Source organism: Gymnogyps californianus, chromosome 1, assembly GCF_018139145.2.
Source record: "Gymnogyps californianus isolate 813 chromosome 1, ASM1813914v2, whole genome shotgun sequence".
In the NCBI taxonomy this organism is placed as follows: Eukaryota; Metazoa; Chordata; class Aves; order Accipitriformes; family Cathartidae; genus Gymnogyps; species Gymnogyps californianus.
The window spans coordinates 191,182,390-191,202,214 of NC_059471.1; the positions used below are offsets into that span (position 1 = coordinate 191,182,390).

At 42.5% G+C, this 19,825-nt stretch overlaps 1 protein-coding gene across 4 annotated transcripts in view; it reads left to right on the forward strand.

The window, feature by feature from the left end:
- Nucleotides 1–19,825, forward strand: part of ST7 (suppression of tumorigenicity 7) — a 157,968-nt gene that overhangs the window by 15,296 nt on the left and 122,847 nt on the right. Inside the window, exon 1 of one of the 4 annotated variants that reach the window (XM_050903737.1) lies at nucleotides 11,787–11,835. The exons of the other annotated variants lie outside the window; for them this stretch is intronic. The gene's annotated coding sequence lies outside the window, so the exon portion shown is untranslated. Of the gene's footprint in view, nucleotides 1–11,786; nucleotides 11,836–19,825 lie in introns of those variants that run through there. 4 annotated transcript variants of the gene reach the window in all.

Here is a 19,825-nt window from a genome sequence, read left to right on the forward strand (position 1 = left end):
TTAGTAGAAAGGATTCATTGAATTTGTTTATGAAGGGGATAAAATTATAGTTTCGATTCAGCAGATGTTTATCATGCAGAAAACTAACTAGATGCCAATACACTTGCATTGAGTCACTTCCATTTCCTAGTGGTTGCTATTCAAATGGGAACAGTAAGATTAGACTTTTGTTCTATGCTATTGGTTTGTAGGTATTTTTTTCCCCTTGTCTTTGCTAGTTCCCTTCTAGTCCTTTCCTTAGCGCTTGAGCTGGGCCCTGCATCATGCCTTGCCTAGGCTGCCTTAAACAGATTTTGCATTTGATAACGCAGTAATGTGGGCAGAAGTGGAAAAGTCCAAGTACAGTTTATGCACTAGAGGGCATCCTGTTAAAGACACAGGAGGCATCCAGGGACAAGGAGAGGCGGCTGCGGCCTGTGGGAAACGTAGTCTGAAAAAAACTTAGGTCTGATTGTGTGTCAGAGACCTAACGAAGGGTCGTCATCAGTTTCCGATAGTGGACGCATGCACACACAGACACAGCCTCATGCAGCAAACTTGTGAATGTGATGGAGCCCCTTCATACGCAAGCGGAGACCCTGAACTGTCATTATTATTGCATCAAGTTATCCTCAGAGGGGAAGTATTGAGTTGAACGCAGTCACGTGATAGGTAAGAAATATAGTAGTAGGGCCATGCTACAACTGATGTTAGTTGTAAGGCAAAGTCAAGTCCCACCCTTGACCTTCAGAAGTCTGCTTGTGAGGTGGTCCTCTACATTGCTTTTACAAGGTCAGATGAAAGATGAGGTTGATGAGACCCAGGTCCTGGGCTACAGTAAATTGAAGGATTTTTATGGTGACTGCCGTAAAGCCGGATTATTTTAAGTAGGACAAAAAATGGAAAATGCAGGACTAGAAGACTGATTGTTGACTAAAGTTGTCTCATATTTGTCTTCCTGAAGCGATTACCACAAAATAAGCTAGACTGCGAGTTTGAAACTGTTGTGGTGATGGGTGCTTCATCTGCGTGCCAACGCTCTTGCAGACTGCAGTCCTTAAGACAGTGAGGACAATTTACACTGAAGTGCTGAGCAGGTAACTGGTACCCGCCTGCCTGCCTTTGCATAACCCACTGCCTCAACCGTTAAGGCCACAAAGCATTTTTACAGACTTAAAGTAAGGCACTGGAAAACTCATGCTAGTTTATCCTGCCACATCGGGTGGCAGCCTCCAGTGGTTGAGGAGCTGCCCCCCAAACACGGAGTACCGCCTGTGCTGTGCAGCAGGAGCGGGTCGGGCAGCGGGAGGTGAGCAATCCCCTGCCAAAGCCGCCGGCTGCCTTCCTGCGGCATAGCCTAACCCGCAGCAGAAGGCCATCTTTGAAGGCTGGTGCAGAACATCTCTGCACGTACAGCGCTTCCCTGGGACCACGACTCGGAGTGCTTTCTTGTGGAGCCCATTATAAGCACAGTCTGACATGTGCCTGACTCTGGCTGGCTTATTCTGTACAAACAGCAAAATTAGCTTAATTTCCTGAAGGTTCATCTCCTCCCCAGTCGTTATTAGATAGATGTCATGTATCATCTGTCTGAGCATTTGTGTATACATTCAGACATATTTTTTGTTGTTGGTTTTGTATATGTACAAACAAATTAAAGCTGGTGGTTACTTTATTTTTTTTTTCTCCCTTAAATACAGCTGATCCATTCAGGCACCTGTAGCTATGGACACTGATGCAAGTCTCAAAAAATGCCCCCTTTGATTCAATATCATCTTTATAAAAGAAGAATATGTATATTGCTCATTTTTAGCATTTGACATTTTTTATCAGGGATTTGTCAGGAAAGAAGTCATTGCTTTCCTTTGATGCTTATGTCTGCCTTGCTAAAAGAATCGTATAGCAGGTTGTTCTTTTATAAATCATTGTTCTTTTATAAATCAAATCAACTAAGCTCTAGTTCTGTTCATTCAGTTTGTTCTCCAGCTGCTTTATGTTCTTTCTCTGGACTGCCATTGATATTTTGTGTATGCAGAATAGCATCACTTAAAAATACAAGTATGTAGTTTTTTGCAGCTGCTCAGGCAGTTAAAACAGACTCTTCAACATCAGGGGCCTCTGGAATAGCGCGCGTCTGCTTCATTGGGATTTTATCCATGAGCTTATTTGGGGAGTTTCAACTAGATTGGGGCTCAGGTGACTAGTCTTTATACGGCTGTGTATTAAATACTAGCTCCCACCTTTATGTGATCTATCCAGACCAAAGATAAATGTAAGCGATAAAAGATGAAAAATAGCATTGCAGGTATGGTTTAGAGTAGGTTGCCAAGTGCTGAGCAGGTCTCAGTGGTTTGTAATGCCAGGTCCCCACCTGCTCTGTGGTTATTAAATTGATTTTTGTGTGTGTGGCTTGTTGTAAAAGTGAACCATTTCAGCTAAAAGGAGACTTATAGTGAGGCATACTAGGTAGAAGCAATTTAAATACTTAAAATTTTTGTCTGTTAAGTATTTTATTAAAGGCAGTCTCAGCTGTGATGTGTGTTTATGACAGATGTTCATAAATGGAACAAAAATATTTGCTAGTGTCCATCAAGACAGCAGCTTAACTAAGATTTTTAGAGAGATTTCAAAGAGAGAATACAAGAAAACAAATTTGTATGGCTACCAGCAACTCACATTGAATGTCAAGGGCGTAGGGATAGGTGTTCTGTTCCGGTAAGTCATCTCCTACATCTGTTTGCATAAATATATATTTCAGCCTTCTCCTCTCTTGCATTTAACATGGTATAAAATAATTGGAAGGGCAGTGACTTTTAAAGAATAGCTGCCTTGGGTAGACAAGCCCTCGGCCCTTCCTTAGCTTACCACATCTTCTAATGCCGAACGACAATGGCAAGGTCAGAAGAATTAAAAGAAGTTTGCATGTGAAGTCGTTTCCTATGGAAATACTTTTAACAGCTGAATTTGTCCAATTGTATTGTAACATCTGAAGCTGAGAACATATAAGTGAATGTGAAATATGAGCGGGGCTTACTGTGTATTTTTCATTAAGAACAATTCTTCATATGTAAAGGAAAAGGCAAATAATGCCTGGTTTATTGATTTATTTCTCAAGTGTTACCCAATATCATTTGACTGTGAAGTTCTCATTTCCTCTCCAGATTTTAAATGAGTGATAACTTTCTCACACGCTCTTCCTCCAGTTGTGTTTGAATTTACTTTTTTCTTGCTTCAGCCATATCACCACAGCCCCTTCCCAAATTTGCAGCACATGGAGGAACACGGACAATGATATGGAAAGAATTCAAAATCCATGTGTCACTTCCTTTTTACAATTTTAAAACCAAATTTAGGTGAAAGGCTTTTAACATCTAGCTGTGTGGGGAGAGTGAGAACATAACAGCTTTCCTTTCCATACTTGGATCCTCTGTGAAGCCCTCGAGGAGCCATCGCAGATAACGTAAAAGCTATTGCATCTTTGCTAGCATTTATTTTAATTCCCTCTACTCATGCTTGGAACTAGGCTGTCTGCTTTCCTGAGAAAGGTCCTTTGATTGAAAATAAATAGGCAGGAAGGATGGGGTTTAATTGCCATGAAATTTCATTTCCAGTGGTCAGACACATGAGTTCAGTGTGTTGTATGGGAGAATGGGAAATGCTTAACAAGCTGGAGACTGGCATCCAGAGATGACCAAGAAGCAATGACTTCATTACCAAAACAGTGATTTTTCTCTCTTTCTCCCTCATGCAATATAATTAACACCTATTTGCAGTACTACTGTAAAATCTTAGTGGAGGCAAAATCTTGACATTTTTACTCCAAAGGCAAAGGAATCCTTGGCTGTTACATAGCCCTGACCTGGGACTACGGAGAGTAAAAACCAACTGAATCATGGTTAGATTTCATTCAGCATGAAAGCCAATGCACTTGAAGCCTCCTATGGGAAATGCCTCATTGCTGTTGCCCACCTGACTTGTGCTGCAAAAGCAGGTATACATCTGGACAGATGTGGCAAGACAAAGTGATCTCAGTTAGCTCAAACACTTTTTCCATACAGTGGTTTTGCTTGGTTCTGGTTGAGACCTCCATCCCTCAGGCAGAGCTGACCCGTAGATCGGCTGCTGTGCTGTTATGCCAGCAGACCTTTGGGCATTCCCCCAGGTAGGGAGAGCGGTGACGACAGCCGTTCACAGTGAAAAATCACTTAACGCCTGACCTGCAGCCAGAAATACCTGTCAGACCACAGCCTTAGTCTTGCTTTTGCTTTTACAGAGTGTCACATAGCTGGAGTAAGCGTGACGGATTGCAGTGTTAACTTGGGAAGACAAGAGAGTCTCCTGTTCAAACATAATATAATGTATGTTGAAAGCTTCAGGTTAGTCTGGAAACCATCAAACAGTTTCCTGTTATCTGTAAAGCAGGGTTTTTAATGTGTTCTTGATATTTTCGAGCAGTGTAGGGGGTTTTGTGTGTGCTAGCAGGCTGTGCTCCAGAAGCTACGCAGAACGTAGAAACCTCCATGGTGGAGTCACTCAGGGCATTTCTAGTGTTGTTTGGGGGAGGTGGGGACTGATTTTTTTTGGGGGGGTGGTGTATTTTTTTTTCTTGAGAATAGGTAATACCAGATGCAGATGCAGCAGACAATGTAAAATAATGAGCAGATGCCAATTGTAATCTGCCTCTCCTTCTTCACCTCTAATTTACTTTCAGATGTGAGTTTGCCACTTGGCTTTCCTTTTGTTACTCTTTTGGATAGTCTTATTGTAATTCCAACTTTGAGTTCTGCTAGTTCTTGACTTCAGCATCGTCTTTTCTTGATGACCATTGCAAGTAAATTATGTGTTTAGTGAAAGCCTGTTTTCTTGTACAGTTCTCAATTTGTCCCTTATTTTATTGAATGGCTGCTTTTTTGCAATTCTGCTTCTTTATTCTACATACACTTACAGCATCCCTTCTCCTTTAATTCTTAAATGACCTAAATGATACTGATTTTTTAAATCTTAAAATTTTTATTGCCACTGCTACATCTCCCTCTGCAGTTATTTTTTTTGGATAGGGTGGTAGTACTCATAAAGTATAGGTGAACTACAATACATAAAAGAGATTATTTATTTCATATTCTTTACCATTCCTGACACCTGCGTTTGTTTGGCTGGTTTGGGATTTTTTGCTTTTTGTTTTTTTTTTTCCTGGCTCTGGCTGCAGCTGTTCATGGAGGGAGGGGATTCTGTTGAGCCGTGTGCAGCAGCACTCAGATTTTCTGTTCAATCTGTTGCTCTGTATGGGGAGAGAAGAAAATGCAGTCGTTGTGTTTTAAATTTAGTAACTTCTAGTAATTTTGATGATTACTAAGATCACTTTTCCAATTATAAATAAACCACATCATTGTTTAAAAATATTTTTGACTAGACTGAATTCTGTCCCAAAATTGGAACAGGCTGAGGAGAGTTTGGGAAAGAAATTACGGTCAAGTTTTTGCATTCTTAACTGTAAATGGAAACAGAAGGGCATTGACTGACCAGAAGCTTTAATTTTATGGCTCTTGTAGCTAATGGAAAAATGCTGTCAGATTTAGTTTGTCATGCTTCGGAGGTTCCTCTGGTGCTCTGTAGGTGATTGAAGCCTTGGGCAAACCCTTCTGTCTGATGTTCCTTGGGCAACCTGGGGAGTACTGAAAGCTGGATGTGAATAGGTGTTAGGTGTCCTCTGGGGTGAGCGAAAGAGGTAACCCAGTGTCACTGTCAATGGGAGAGTAAGGCCAAGCTGGCAGACACTTGAGAATAACCATGGGTTGTTGCGAAGCCAATTTCAAGTCATTGAAAGCAAAGTCTGAGGAATTTAATGTCTTCCTTGTCCAAATTGCTGAGCAAAGGCTGCAAAGTTTAATGAAGTAGCAAGGTGGTTAGTTGAGCTGAAGGAGAGTTTGCCAGGCAAAAAACCTAAATCTGGTCACTGCTTCTGTAGCTGTCCTGAATCCGTTTACTTCCATGGACTAAATTGGCTGTACAGTTTATTTACACCGCTTGAGAATCTTCCTTCTTTTTACGTAGTTTTGTCAAAATTTATGAATTGAGGAGAGGGATAGCATGTGGCAGACAGGAAGGTCATTGAGATGAAGTTACTGATGTAGCTGAACATGAGCAAACCGGTAGTTTGATGCTCTGGGCTGTATCTTTGCCCTCCAGGAGACTCACTGTTTGCTCTCCTCTGTGTACTGTGTGGCATCTCTCTCTGTGTGCATGTTATGTGCGTCTTACGCCTAGGAGATGGAAATTAATCTCCTTCAGTGTCTGACCATTAAACACAATGTGTGTGTTGGAGTGTCACTTCTGATTTCTGATCCTGGGGCCAGAACACCTCTCCGATGAAGAAAGGCTGAGAGGGTTGGGGTTGTTCAGCCTGGAGAAGAGAAGGCTCCGGGGAGACCTTATTGCGGCCTTCCAATATATAAAGGGGGCTTATAAGAGAGATGGGGACAGACTTTTTACCAAGGCCTGTAGTGACAGGACAAGGGGCAGTGGTTTTAAATTCAAAGAGGGTAGGTTTAGATTGGACATAAGGAAGACATTTTTTACAATGAGGGTGGTAAGACTCTGGAACAGGTTGCCCGAGAAGTTGTGGGTGTCCCATCATTAGAAGTGTTCAAGGTGAGGTTGGACGGGGCTTTGAGCAACTTGATCTAGTGAAAGATGTCTCTGCCCATGGCAGGGAGGTTGGACTAGATGATCTTTAAAGGTCTCTTCCAACCCAAACCATTCCATGGTTCTATGATCTTGATCTTGGCCTCTTTGGAAAATCTTTACAACAACGTGCCAAAGTGTTTTACAGTGTTGGGAAATTATAGATAATTGTGGATGTTAAAAGTTTGACGTCGTAAAGTCATACACAGGAATGTTTCACCCATAACAAGGTCTTGACTGTGTGTTGTGGTTTTGACTGTTAATTTGTATGACGCAGACATTTGATGAATTTTTCCATTTTCTCTAAAGCCAAGATTAAAGACCTTTTATGCAGTACTTGCTACTTCTTTTATGGACTTGGAAGGGTCCATAATCTTGGAAGAGATTTCCAAACAGTAGGTGTGTTTGTTTGAAAAATACTGCTTTTCTATCTCAAATCAGTATGTAGGGCTCTATTTTAGGTTAACAGATTTTTACCAGATATTTGTCTTCTTTCTGCTGTTGATTTGTTAACAGTTTTTCATCTTCAGCGTTAACCAGAAACAGAAACTTAAGGAATCACTGTTACTTTTTTCTTTATTTACTAGTAAGTGAGAAGCTCAGGAGCTTTTAGGCGTATTTGTAACCATGTGTGAAATATCGCCATATAAAGTTATGAATTCCGTTATGGTGTATGAAAACCATTGATAGTTGTAACTTGTGTTCTGGTTCACAGCGTTTTTATCTCAGCACAGATGTGATACTTCATGGACAGTCAGGGCTAGAGGAGATTTTCTGGCACAGCAAGGTATGGATTAAACTCAACAGCTTTTCCATACAACTGCGGCAGTCGTTTTCTGCCAGTGAGGCCCCTGACTTTACAAAGTGTCCCTGTGCGATTAGGCAGAAACCAGCCACACTCATGAGCCAAGATGGATTTCTGCTCTGTGAACTGCATGGACAGCAAGAGAAATGCCTTTGAAAAAAGGAGATCCCATAGGAATAGAGGCCTTTTACCCTAACGGACAAAAATCAGAAGAGGCAAGAACGACTGCTGGGATTTGGGGTTTTGGGTAAACCCGGGGCTTTAGGGTAGGATAAGGTCCAGCTGGTAGGGTGTGTTGGATTTATGTTGTTTTTCAAGGTAAGACATTTGTGACTAGAAACCTTGTTTTGTTTAGCCAGTTTCTTTGGATAGATTGTCCCAGGTAAGTACAGGTAGGGCAGTGGCACATCTATACCCCTTCGCTGGGAAACATCTGCCTTAAATACCCAGGGGCTCAAGGAGGCTGTGTCTTGAGGCCTCGGTCTGAGACCACTGGACTCTGCCAGGAATAAGAGGTGAGAGCCTGTTCATTAGTGATGACAAATAGGTTTTCTGAGGGAATCTAATTGCAAAAATAACTGTGGAGGTGCAGTTGCTTTTCTTATTTAATGTCCTGTTATAGTGCCATGGAAGGTAGGTATCCTTGGGAGCTCCACGGCCATGGAGATGAATGTCCTCTCCTCCTCAGGTACTCAAACAGGATCCGGTCTGTGGATGTGTAAGGTCTAGACAAAGGCACAGATACTGTTTTCTGCAAATACTTTCTGTCAGGTGCAGTGTATTCTCTAAGAGAAATCTTGCTTTTTCCACTCGGCAAACCATGGTGTCAGCAGGGCAGCAAATTCTATAGCTTTTGAACATCAGACGTGGTCCATGATTCTGCCCATGTTGCCTCTGTTAAGCCAATTTTAGAGAACAGTGTATTTATAACTGTCTTTAACCTTTTAATGGAGTTGAGAGAAAATGCTTAATACAGGTCAGACCATTGTATGTTTTGATTACCACTTAGTTTTTTACACAATTTATTTAATTCCAGGGTGACATTATCCTGTTACATTTTTTTCTGAATGGTCAGACCTGCTCACAGTGGTGTCAATAGCTGATTTCTCACTGGGTTCTATAGGTAAAAAGTTCATGGCAACATGAATAAAAGTATGTTTTCATGTTTGGTCATGAATTTGTGGTTTGAACCTAAGTTGTCTGTATTTTTGAATAATTTCATAAGAAAAATAGCAGCATAACTTTTATTATTTCATATACAGCCTATTCCTCTTTTTTAGGAGAAAGAACTTAAAAATAAAAAATCATGACAGTGAGCAAAGCCAAAGTAATAATTCAACTACAGGAAAGAAGAAATGTAGCAATTTAATGGAAATTTATTTGCAGTAGTATTTCCTATTTTTTCCCCTAGCTGCACACAGTAAGATACTTTCAGTCAATACAGTATCTTATTGCCTACAAGATCCCTAAGTGCAGTGGAAAGATTCATCTGCTTTTACATTATATGGCAGGAGCACTTTTGTACCAAAGTGTAATGCAGTAAGCAGGGAAGCAAGGAATAATTCCTGGTTGTGACCGAAATTGCCTGCCCAGACTCGTGGGGTAGGTCCATGGCCTTGGCATTTATCAAAGCTTAATTTACAAAACCTTAAAATTTGAACCTGGCACTTCAGACCTGACATCTACCCTTCCTCATCACTGACACAAAACACGTTACCTTTATTTATCAGTGCTATGGGGAAAAAGGAGGAATGAACTAGTTTGTTAGAAGGACTAGGCATTTAACCTCACTTACTGTGCGTATGATGTGCTTTTAAGAAGTAACAGGGAATTACGGTATAGGACACCTTCTCTGTCCTCATCTGGGATAGAAAATCTTCCTTAGGAGTACAAGCTAGTTGGGATCAATGAGAATTTGTTTGAGGAGGGCGATCTAGTTTTAGACCTATATTATCTCCTATTAAATATTAAACTTTACTTATTTGAAGACCTAGAAGGTCTGTCATGCTCCTAACATGAACAACATAATTTAAGCATTTGTTTCAGTAGCTGACCGACTATATACCACTGAAATATGGTGTACCTTTCAGACAGATCTCCAGTTGTTGATTAGTGCTATTGCAAAGAGTCAGTCTTTATCCAAGTTTTTATTACTGCGTTTTTTTATTATTACTGAGATTTGAAATGAAGAGCTGTGGACACTTGCTAATAGAAAACCGTTGTTTTTTATTCTGTTGCTGTTCTGAATCATATTTCCTGTGAAGGAGTTGAAATATTATGGAAAGGATGACTAAGAACAGTTGTTTTAAAATATATTATGCTGCATTCTTTGCCATGGATTTAAAAATAAATTGTCTACTGAGGAAAAAATGTTGGTAATGTTCCAGTTTCACAACAAAAAGTGGGGGGTGGGGTCAGATATTCTGTGCTTGGGCTGAAAAGGAAAAGTGCAGAGAGGCTGGGTAAAAGGCATTTCATGGAGAGCCAAAGGAGAGGTCCAGCTGCACGTCTTGCATAAGGGAAAAACTTAAAAGACACTCTCAATATTTCTGAAAGTTGGTGCAACTCTCTCTACATAATCGGAAAAGGAGAGTTGATAGATAAAGGTGGCAAGAACTCTATGACCAGATTAAGTCTGCTTTTCTTTTAACTTTTTTTTTTTAATGTTGCTCTTTTGAGTCTTAGTTATTTTGTGTACTGAGGTAATGTTATGGAGAATGGAGTTAGTCTGAGGGTAGAAAGCCATAATTTGATATGTTCCATGTCAAGTGTAACATAGGAAGAAACTCTTCTGCGAGTGTTGCAGAAGATGCTTTAGTACTAAATGCTTCTAGCTTTTGGACATCATCCTTCAGCCTGTAGTTTTAATCCTAGACCTTCCTAGTTTGTATGATTTAAACAGGCGTGAACACACAGACCTCTCTGGCCTCTGCAGCATTCACTTGAATATCAGTGGTAAGAGACTTTGGTAACAAATGGTACGGGTATGGGTCAGTGGCACAGATGAGCTGCTGGACTGGTTAACGTCTCCAAAGTGAAGTTGTTCTGAATTTCATTAGAATCCTACTTTCAGCAGTGACGTGACTTTCTAGGAAAGCCAATGGTACTTGAATAAAGAGGTTCCTAATTAACTTTTGAAAAAGACACTTGGATTTCTAAGAGTTTCAATGACACAGCCGAACCAATATTTAAATAAATACATGTGAGTAAGGCATGAAGTGTTTTTTGAAACAGTAAGAACAGGACAATAAATAATCATGAAAGGGTGACTGTGAGAAAAATATATCTACCACATGCAGAGAACATGGTATGGCTGATTTTGATAGCATTGGACCGTAATTTCTTTCTGTCTGCGATAAGCTTTTTTTTTTCCCTCACTAAAAATCCATTGGCAGTAGATAGGATGAAACTGAGATACGTATAAAGGTCCTACTGAAATGAAATGAGCTTTGAGTGCTGTTTTGAACTTTCTGCACACCCGAACAAAACACCATGAAACGATGCAAGAAAACACGAGGCACCTTTGGGAAGTGGGTCGGGCTGGTCTGGGCTGCAGGTGCTGGTGGCTGCATCTCGGCACACGGGCATCCCACTTCACATCTCTGCCTTGCCTGGCCCTGGGTCAGTTGAATTGGCCAGAGCAGGGTCTTGTGGGGGAAGAAGCTTTGATTGAAGCCTGTCTCGCAGTGATCTGAGGTGAAAAAAAGTAGATTGAATGCATCTGGTCATCAAATAGGGTCAAGTCTCTGGTCTGTCTTAAGCCAGGCCAGTGCTCTGACCGGGGACCTCTGAGGGGTCCTCCTTGTTCCTCCTGGCCTGCAAGTCTGTCTGGGCTTCCCTGACAAAGTGTCGTTGAAATTCATGCGCTTCCATGAAATACGTTGATACAGTTGAAAGGGCTGCCAGCAGAAAAATCCCTCCTTGCTCTTCTAGGGAGACAGTGAATAGGAGGCTACTGAGAGATATTTATTAGAATTAGTCTTATAAACCTGTCATAGCGTAATTTATGCTTTCCTCTCTATGCAGGCTACAGCTTTCCTGCTGTAAGGATTGTGAGAAAGCATAGAGCGGTCCTGAACTGAAAGAAAAACAGAGTGGCTGTGAAATCCTGTTCTCATACGAATGCTGAGAAAGATTACTTGAAAAATGTGTATGAAGAAAAACAACAGTGACCATTACAGATAAGAAGAAAAGTCTAATTCTTAAGAGGACATAAGCTTTGCCACATGTTAGGGAAGCTTCAAAAAAGAACCTTGAAAAAATATTTGGAAATACTAGGTGTTCTTTTTTTAAACAGTGAAGCTTGCAGTGTTGTCTACATGGCCATCACCATGTTCCCTTCCCACTGACAGATCTGTGAGATTATACAGGTAAAGAAAGCGCTTCAAATTCTTCTTCAGTGTTTCTGTTTCTTTTTTGTTCTTTTTCTTTCTTCCCCCCCCCCTTTTTTTTTTCCTTTTGGTCATATACATCCATAAGGTTCAGACACTTGTTTTTATCTAATGCTTGGGGATTTCTGTCCTTTTTCAGCTTTCCCTTGAATTTACAGGTAAGGTCAAGCTCGGTGGTTTAATCATTAGCCTTTTAAGGTTTGTTAAGATCTAGTCTCCATTCTTCACTTGAGTTCATGTCACCGTGCTTGGCCATGTGGTCAACACATATAAAATCTGCCATGCTGTAGTGCAGCCAAAAGAGCATTGCTCCTCATGACTTCAGCCGTTTCTCGGAGTTTGCTCATGGCTGAGGTTGGATGTTTTTTCTTCTGTCTGCTGGAATCCCGGGGACATTACAATACAATATTGTTCCTGGCACAGAGCAATGAATGTGATCCTTACTGTGGGAAAATTCCTCTGACAGCCGTGCTGGTTTGGAGGAGGTTTGTTGTTGATGCTCTCTTCGGTCACAGGATGTGGCTCAGGCAGCTGTGACCGCGCAGAGAGGGGCGGATGGCACTCCCTGCCATATTACTCTGTTAACCTTCTCCCATCTCCTGCCATTCTTCTATTGTGCTCGCACCTCAGTCTGTCCTGACTCTCCCTGTCTCTTCTCTGCAGTGTGTTTTGATTGCCAGGTCTCTGGCTTTTCAGCAGAGCCTGGACCTTGAAGCGCAGCTCTCCATTGCAGACTCATAAAGATTTTCGATAAAATGGTGTTGCAAATGCAAGTACATCCCTGTAGCAGTGAAAGCCTTGGCTGACCTGGGAAATGACCCCAGTCTGTCGTGTGGATTGCTGTCACACAGCAATCCAGCAGTATTTAGCTTGGGTTCTTCACTATTTGCTGGAAAGGGCTGAGTATGGCACTGCTGTGATGACACTAGACAGTCTCTTGCGTAGTGCTTTCATTAGCCTGTTATTTCTCAAACAAGACTTTTGCTGTCTGTTGAGTCCTGTGAAGGTGGGTTTTGCTAAGAACAACATATGGGTAATTTTTTTAGCTCCCTACCAAAGCAAAATCAGGGATTTGGAAAAACTGGGATAGCTAAGTCCACTCCGGGGCAGTGGAAATGGGCTCTGAGGCCTGCGAGGAGGCTCGTGATGTGATCGGTTTTTTGGGGCTAGAGTGAGTGATGGTGGTTGATGGGAAATCTCTGGACCCTGGCAGGGTGGGCGCTTGTCTCTCGTTCCTCGAGTGGTCACTAGTTCCTTGTCTCAGTCAGAAGGCGGCTGTGTCTGGACTAGAAATGAGTGAGGAATAGGAGCACAAGGAGGAAGACTTCTGGAAGGCCTCAGTCATGTCTGTGTAAAGGGCAAGTGCGTGCCACATGGGAGAGCTAATACTTACTGCTGCAGAAACACATCTGAGTACTGTGCAGAGAGCACAGATTGGAAATCTGACAACCCAGCTCCTTCTGGCAGGGTCTGAAGCTTTTAAATAGAAACTGTACTGGAGCTCTTGGGAAGCTATTACCCAGGGTGGCGGTCTGGAGGTAGGGGAAGCACTAAGAGGCTCACTGCACTCTGCTGTCAACATTTTCTAATCAGTTGTGCATGTTGTAGAAAGAGGTTTTGAGAGTTGCAGGATGGAAGTGGAAAGAGAAATGGTTTCTCTTTGAGTGTAGGAGCAATTAGGTGAGACTTTGAAAGGGCAAAAGCCTTCCTAAAGTCCTGCTGACAGCTTGAAGACAGCAAACTCTATGCAATAAATAAATAAATAGACAGATAAAAGGGCAGAAGAGTTAGAATGAATGAAAGATGCCTGGTGAGCTCTCCCTCCACAGTGGGAGTTCAGGGACTGCACTGGATCCACCTTTGTGGGACTGTGCTTCATTTCACTGAACTACCTTGTGCCTTGAGACCAACTCTTGTCATTTGAGATGCAGTACTCCATTCCCATTTAAGCAGCACCTTTAAATCTAGAGTACCTTACATTTCTTTTCAAACTGTATTCAGAAACTACTTCAACCATCATTGAAATGAAAAAGGATGTTTTCTATTTCCCATAAGAACTGTACTCTTTTTAAAAGAACAGCTTATACATGCGGTCTGTTGGTATCTAAAGGCTATTTTATCCAAAGGCTGAGTTCTGCCTGTTTAGAGAACAGTATGTTAGATCTGCTGGTCTGGTATGTAGGGGTACAAAGGTGACCAAAGGCTGTATTTTTAGCGGGCTTGATGACGACCACAACATTTGCTGCAGTAATAGCATCCCAGGTAATGGGAACCCTCTGATCGCAAAGATGGCAGAGATGGCCGTGAGTCAGTGGTGACTGCGCTCCATTGAACAGCTTTCCACGGGTGGGCAGCCGGTCTTGCTGTGTGCTCTTCCCCATGTTCTGCTCAGCCAGGTCTGTTCCCAGACCTGGTTCCCCACATGCCGCTTTGGAGAGCCAGTACCAAAAGGTGGGTTCAGTGAGCATGGGCTCACACGGGTTCAGTGAGCACGTGGCTGCTGAAAGCAGGGTAGCAGTGCCAGGGCACAACTGCATGCAACTGAAAGGGATCATAAAAGAGCTCTAGTAGAGCTTCTAAAGGCATGGTTTTGTGAACTTTTGGTGCTGAGAAATACAGAAATAGATAGCTGGCTGCTGCAGAAGTAACAAAATTATGCCACAGTATTGCCAGAAGCAGCATGGATTTATCTGATTGTGAAAGAAAATTAAACAACTGAGTTTTCAATATTCACTCTGAGCTAAAATGATGCATCTTAAGAGGGTGAAATGTTTTGTTCGTTGCCAACAGTATACTAATTCATCTGTCAATTGGAAGAAAAAAACTGAAGACTTGATTAAGAAGATCATATTTTTCTCTGAGGTTAGTGATGCTTCAAATCAAGGAAATTCAGAAACTCTCTTTCAATTATTTCACAACAAAGGCAAATAAGTAAATCAGTTGTCTGATTATTTTCAAGAAACAATAAAAAACATTGTAACTTTTTAAAAAAGTAAACTGTTATTTGTTTCTGAACTGCTGTCTAGCCCAATTACTGTGCAACACCCCAAAGTACATTATGGAAGAGTCCTTGATTTGGGAAATCAAAGGTTCTAATGATCTTCCTTTATCTGCAGAAGCTTCAGAACTGCCTGACACAATCTGTTTCATTGGGCTTGATGACATGGAAATGTTTAGTTATGTCATCACAGCATGTTTTTTTTCCTTAGACTGCAGTTGAAAGAGTTACTTCTGTACCATTAGGCCTGCAAAAGAATCCTGTTACTATTGCAATTTCTAATTTTTTTAAAGATGGTAAAAGGGGGAAAGCAAAAACACACTTTCTGTGGCTTACCACTGGTATTTATTAGTGTATTAAAATCTATTTATTATACACTCTTAAACCTAGCTCGGTCTAATCATTAGCATTATTGGGGTCTTGATTTCGCAAAAGTCATGGATTGTTTGTTAAAGTTTTCACTATAAAATATTCCTCACAGGGATCTATATTTAGGCTTCAGTAGCTCTGCATTAGGAGATGGCACGATGTTGTGCTTTCAGATCCAGGCTTCCTGCTCCTTAAAACTTGCTGACTTTATTATATGCCATTTTACTTCAGATGCAGTGATGGACAGAAAAGTTTTCTTGTGTGAATAGCCTTGGACAAATTACAGAAGCCTGAAAAATATTCAGCTGTTAAGGCTGAGTTTGAATTTGAGGTTAATTCCAAAGGCATGTGCAAAAAACTTGATATTCTGATTTTAGAAAAAACAAGACAAAAAGAATCAAGTTATATGGACGTCTGCTTTGTGTGCCATTATTTAAATAAACTGTGCACATTGTTGTCTCCTTATTTTCATCCAAGGGACCTCTGGCTGAGATGGAAGGGTATTTTGATTGGGAGATTGCAAGGAATGGTGCAGTCTGGGCCCAGAGGAGCCGCAGCCTTTGAGGTGGACTGGATACACAGATTGGATTCCCAGCGGGGCCCAGTGGCAGGACAAGAGGCAATGGGCACATGCTGAAACACAGGAAATTTTGTCCAAACATGGGAAAACACTTTACTCTGAGGGTGGTCAGACACTGGAGCAGGTTGCCCAGAGAGGCTGTGGAGTCTCCGTCCTTGGAGACATTCAAAACCCAGGTGGATGTGACCATGAGCAACCTGCTGCAGCTGGCCCTGCTTGAGCAGGGGGCTTGGACTCCCTTGCAACCTGTGCTTCTGTGTGGTGATTTAGGAGAGGCTTAAAGCAGAGGATATGGAGCAAGGCAGAAGAGAGGGGAGAAGAAGGTTTTTCTACGGGCTTGAGAAGAGGAGGGACCTGGCTGTGCACTGGGAAGGGCTGGGTGCTCCCCAAGGGGAGGGTGAACACTGATACAGCAGAGCTCTGGGTTAGGAAGCACGGGGCAGGTGTGGGGCAGGTCTGGGAAGAGGAGGGCTGGGACCTGAGCTTGGCTGTGGCCGGGTAGGTGGAAAAAGTAGCCACCTTGCTATACCCATTTCATCTAACTTGGATTTTGGCTTGAGTAAAGATCTATGGACATGACTGTCTTGCTCTGTTTAAACCGTCCTCAGAGGGTGATTTATCACTTCACCATGGCTTCTTGCAAGCGGCCTGTCCACACTATCCATCACCTGGTCCTGTAGGTTTTTATTTGATTGGGTTTTGCTTTGTGTTTAGTGCTGGAGACATAGTAGTCCTTGTCTGTTATAAACTAGTGAAGTACTCTGTTTTAGATAGGCAATACTAATAGCAACAGAAAACAAGAAAAATTAAACAGACGGATTTTAAAGAAAATAAATGCTTTAACTGCAGCTTGCTAACCAGGAAATTACCCCTTCAGAAAGCTCCTGCCCTGGAGACATCTCCTGGCTCTGTAGCTTAGTGCACGTAAATCAACTGCACTTTGCGGTAGAGCTGAATTATGACTGTGGCTATTGCAAGTAAAATAATTCAGTTCCCTTTTGGCTTCCACAGTGAGCGTGCAGTGCGTGTCTGTCTACTGCCTGCGTCAGGGCGGGCCCTTATCAAAGGACACGTAGGGCACATTTCAACAAGTGCTTTTTAAAAATCTTTTACATTATTTCAGAGCAAAAGAAAAGTTATTGGCATTTCTTTAAGCGGCTGTTATCTAACTAACTGCATTTAAATTGATGTTAATTCAAGCTAGTAAATGACAGTGAAAAGTTGGTGAAGGGTTAGTTTGCTGATGAAGTACAAATTCACATATATGTTGCTTTCATTTGCATCTCTAATGCAGGGCTGAAGTTGAACCGAGTGAACTATTTTTTTCATAGAATATATTCTGTAAAAATAATTGCTCCCGTAAGAAGCAATTATTGCATACAATGAAAGCAGTGTTCCAGAAGAGTCTTAACTCTCTCTGCACAGACACGAGAAAGATATTTGGAGTAAGGGGCATGTTGAGCACATGATTAAGACATAGTGGGACTTTCCACTGAGGTCTTTTCCCTGGGACCTGACACTGCATGCCAGGGGAGACTGTATGTTCATAGTTGGACACTTGATCTCACATACCCTTTTCTTACTGAAGTACTTAACCCTTTGCTTTTCCCTACCTGTAATGTGTTGTACCAATTTCAGTCGAAACACACTATTAACAAGAAAAATAATGAAGCCTGAAAGTCTGTTTTTACCACTTTATGAAGAGATGTGAGGGTTGAGGTCAGGGAAGGTGCTGTACTGGACCACGTTCATCCAGTGTACTGTTTCCAGTGATGTTTGGTGTGAGCTGAAGAAAGACACAATAGTCTGTGTCATTTATTTTGGAATACATATTCTTGAGAATTTTCATTAAAAAAGATGAAACTATTTGCACAAGATATATTTCTCATGCTGTTTGACTGAAGTTTAAAGGAGCCGCGAGCCTCTGCCCTCAGGGTGTCCGCAGGGGTCCTGCGGCGCTGCCGTGGTGGTGCAGAGCCAGGCTTAATCAGCCGAAGAGTCACTCCTTGTGCTTGAGGTTGTGTTTTGGACAACCACCAAATCATCTTCCGCGAAGGATAAGTGGTGTCAAACACTACTTGCCTGTAGCGTAAACAGGGCCGGAGGCTAAAGTGGGTAGATAACACTGACAACAAATAGCGCTAAGCAGAGCCCGTAGCCGTCTGAAGGCTGATGGGTTTCATGAAGCATCGACAAGGGATGCTCGGAGGCGATCTGTCTACCCTGCAGACTGAGTAGAGCCATATGCACATGTTCTACTACAAGCTGAAGCTCTTCAGTCTGGTTTGACAACTGATTAGGTGGCGTCAAGTAAACAAATCAGGTATGTCAGAAGGGCTACAAACCTTTCGACTTGAAGAAAGGAATGCATCTCCATGCTTAAATTTGTTGGGAGGAGGAATGTCTCCGATGGCAGGGGAGACTTGCTCTTTGGTGAAGTGACACCTGCTGATTTTATCAACTTTGCATATCTGCAAACGCTGTGCTTAGCATGAGCTTCCTGCCTGGGCTGATGAAGTTGATTGATAAACTCTGTGTGCCATCCACTACTGGACACAAGCCCTTCAATCTTTCATGACACTGAGGGCAGAGAAGTGGCACAGTGCTTCCAAGTATCGAGAAATCACTAGTGTAATGGAGATTTATGCAGCAGCAGGGGGGAAAAGGGTGTCTCTCTCAGCTGAACACTTGCTCTTTAGGTGACTTGATCATGCTGAAGTCTGGGACCTGTTCAGGGGGAATTTGCACCCATAGCAGAGGTCACAGTTCAAGGTAGGTTTGGAGTGCAGGGATCTTCTTTTCCTTCCTTCAAGTATGGGGCCCCTGACCTCAGCATAGCCTTCTCTTTTTCCTCTTCTTCCCCTAAAACTCCCAGACACACAGGAGGCACTTCTACGCATATGTAGATGTCTGCATCTGAACTGCTCAAGCCTGACTCTGTGTATGCTCTCTCTGTAGTCAGCGGAGAGAAACAGGCACTGCTGGAGTTGGCAACTGCTGAACCAACAACAAAACTATTCAGAAAATGGTGCGCTCTAATCATGCTGACCAGGACTTTCCTGGATGAGTGTTGTGGAGATTGGGAGCTGCAACCTCCGTGTCTCCATCCTCGCCTCATGCTGCTGGAATACAGCAGCTCTGCGGGTACCACCACCCACCTCTCCAGGGGAGAGGCCAGGAAGGGGGATACAAGTACCCTGGCCCTGGGCAGTGTGGTCTGCTCAGAGGGAGGCCCACAACTAGTACCAAGTTTCTGAGAAACTTGAATAGTGTTAATATCTGATCATTTAATTGCCAGTAAGTTGCCAATGCCACTTACTGTCATGCCCATCTGGAGTCACGGTTCTACCATGGTGTTTATACATTGACCATCACCGGGTAGAAGGTGTAAGCCGTAGTTACTGAGGCTTCTTTGTGTTTTGGCAGCACGGTGGTTTGCTGTGAGAGGAACCCTGTGAACCAGTAAGTGCCGTGAGCTCCTAGTAAAGGTCTGCTGTACGTCCTAAGATGAGTTCCCACATGGAGCTGGACTTGGGAGTTTCAGCACTTTTCCTTTGTGACTGGTGCCTGGTGGGAAGGATGTTGGTGCAGTTGACTCTGACATGAGGAGGGCAGATGCCATCACCCTTTCCAATCTTATTTGCATCTAACTGTATATGTACGCCTTCTATTACCATGACTAAATGCCTAACATTTTCTCTAGTGCTTTGTTTAGGAGAGCATTTCCAAGGTGTCTGTCAAGTTTAACAGCCTACTTCTCCTAAAAGCCAGTGGTACTATGCTTAAGTGCTTTCGTGAGGGCTTCCTCTTCACCATACATTTGTTCCTCAGGCTGGCCATGACTTATCCACATAAGTCTTTTTTTTAATTTGGAGAACGTTGCATTTCCAGGAGGGGTTTTACTCTTCTGGTGTTGAGTGGTCAGCAGATGAGACTGCTGTGTCCAGGTTTGCTGCCTGGAGCCTGCAGTCTGAGCCTCATTGATGGATGTCTGTGCCTGCAGCAACGTGCCCCAAGGGGAT